Source organism: Cucurbita pepo, unplaced genomic scaffold (assembly GCF_057944985.1).
Source record: "Cucurbita pepo subsp. pepo isolate OVF unplaced genomic scaffold, ASM5794498v1 scafford_56, whole genome shotgun sequence".
Taxonomy (NCBI): domain Eukaryota; kingdom Viridiplantae; phylum Streptophyta; class Magnoliopsida; order Cucurbitales; family Cucurbitaceae; genus Cucurbita; species Cucurbita pepo.
The window spans coordinates 32501-35000 of record NW_028257961.1 but is presented as its reverse complement, the minus strand read 5'-3'; positions in this window follow the sequence as shown (position 1 = coordinate 35000).

The window sequence follows — 2500 nt, the reverse complement described above, 5'->3', positions numbered from 1 at the left end:
AGTCCTCACACCAGAGAATCCCAGTTAGAAGGCAACATCGTAACATTCCGTGCTCAACAAGGCTCATGTCGCACACCCAAAGGCACCCGATTCCAACCAGCCAAACATGTTCTGGCACCACCCGCCTTCAAAACATAGGGCTGGCCCAAGGCTGGCGAGGCATCACCACAACGTCACACACTCAACGAGGTTCATGCCGCACGCCCGAAGGCACCCGGCTCCACCCCACCTTGCATGTTTCATCATCGTACCAACCATCAACCATCCTCAAGCCAGCCCAAGTTAGAAGGCAACATCGCAACATTTCATTCTCAACAAGGCTCATGTCACATGCCCAAAGGCGCACCCGACACTGCCTGACCGTGCAAGTTTCGCCACCGCACCGCCGCCGTCAACCGCCCTCGTCCGCCGACCACCACTCCCACGCCCCAAGCATATGCCCATGTGCGGCGCATAGTGCTTGGGGCGTGTGGGTGGTGGAAGATATAGGGGTACCCCCGTGCCCAGCCCATGCAGACTAGTCACCCCCCTATATAGTACATTTTGAGGCATTTTTGGTCTGCCAGGCCTAGATACGATTTTTCTGAGCCGTCATACGGTCAAATATCTCAAGTTTTAGAGTGTTTTTTTCCATGAACTCGATTGATTCATGGATTGGACATTGTAATGGATCTAGAAATCAAGTTTCATAATTTTTCAACCAACCAATTTTTTTTAATGAATTTTTAAAAATTAAATAATAAGAAATTAAAAAAAATAGCTAGATTTGTCAAAAAAATCTGAATTTTTTTGGGAATCATTCTTTCATGTTTCTTAGCTCCCAGAAAAAAAATTACAACAAACCGACCACTCCACAAGTACTTTCACAATTAATGGGTGATGGATGGGGCGCGGGCGTGCACGCAGCAGCACGCGGGGCGGGGCGGGGCGCGCGCGCGCAGAAGAACGCGGGCGGGGCGGGGCGCGCGCGCGCGGGAGACGCTGGCGGGGCGGGGCGCGCGCGCGCAGAAGCACGCGGGCGGGGCGGGACGGGGCGCGCGCGCGCGGGAGAACGAGGGCTGGGCGGGGCGGGGCGCGCGCGCGCAGAAGCACGCGGGCGGGGGGGGACGGGGCGCGCGCGCGCGGGAGAACGAGGGCTGGGCGGGGCGGGGCGCGCGCGCGCAGAAGCACGCGGGCGGGGCGGGACGGGGCGCGCGCGCGCGGGAGAACGAGGGCTGGGCGGGGCGGGGCGCGCGCGCGCAGAAGCACGCGGGCGGGGCGGGACGGGGCGCGCGCGCGGGAGAACGAGGGCTGTGCGGGGCGTGGGGCGCGCACGCGCGCGCGCGCTGGCGGGGCAGGGCGGGGGTGGGGCAGGGCGGGGCGCACGCGGGTGGGGCATGGCGGGGCGGGCGAGCGCGAGGGAACGTTCCGACACTGCCCCACCGTGCGCGTTCCGCCACCGCACCACCGTCGTCAAACGCCCTCGACCTCCGACCACCACCCGTACGGCCCAAGCATATGCCCATGTGCGGCGCATAGTGCTTGGGGCGTGGGGGTGGCGGAAGATATAGGGGGTACCCCCGTGCCCAGCCCATGCAGACTAGTCACCCCCCTATATAGTACATTTTGAGGCATTTTTGGTCTGCCAGGCCTAGATACGATTTTTCTGAACGGTCATACGGTCAAATATCTCAAGTTTTATAATATTTTTTTCCATGAACTCGATTGATTCATGGATTGGACATTGTAATGGATCTAGAAATCAAGTTTCATAGTTTTTCAACCAACCAATTTTTTTTTAATGAATTTTTAAATATTAAATAATAAGAAATTAGAAAAAATAGTTAGAGTTGTAAAAAAAATCTGAAATTTTGTGGGAATCATTCTTTCTTTCATGTTGCTTAGCTCCCAGAAAAAAAATTACAACAAACCAACCACTCCACATGTACTTTCACAATTAATGGATGATGATTGTAAAAACAAGGTCCTGGTGGGTGTCTTAGTGTAATGTACTTGCTCTAGTATCAAAACTCTTCATTTTATTGTTTTAGACAACCAAAAGAAAAAAAAAATAGTTAAATTTTTACGGGTGTCACTCTTTTCTTAGTTCCCCCAAAAAAAAAAAAAGTCACAACAATACAAGCATTAAAAATGAACATTCACTTTTCACGGGTATTGGGTTTGATGATATTTTTATAGTCCAAGGTTTTATACACGTTCTTACTTTCCACGGATGTTAGGTGTGATGAATTGTTGTAGGGGCTAACCTTCAAGGCTTTATACGTGTACTCACGCTTCATAGGTATTGGGTGTGATGTTTTCTTTATGGAGGTAACATCCAACACTTTTGATATGCTGTTGGTAGAACATTTATCACACATAGCATAGGATGGGGCTTGGCGTGCGCGAGGTGAGTGGGGGCGCGGGGGTGTGCAGGGAGAGCGCGCGGGGGCGTGCGGGGGGTGTGCGGGGGGAGTGCGCGGGGGTGTGTGGGGGGAGCGCGCGCGGGGGGCGTGTAGGG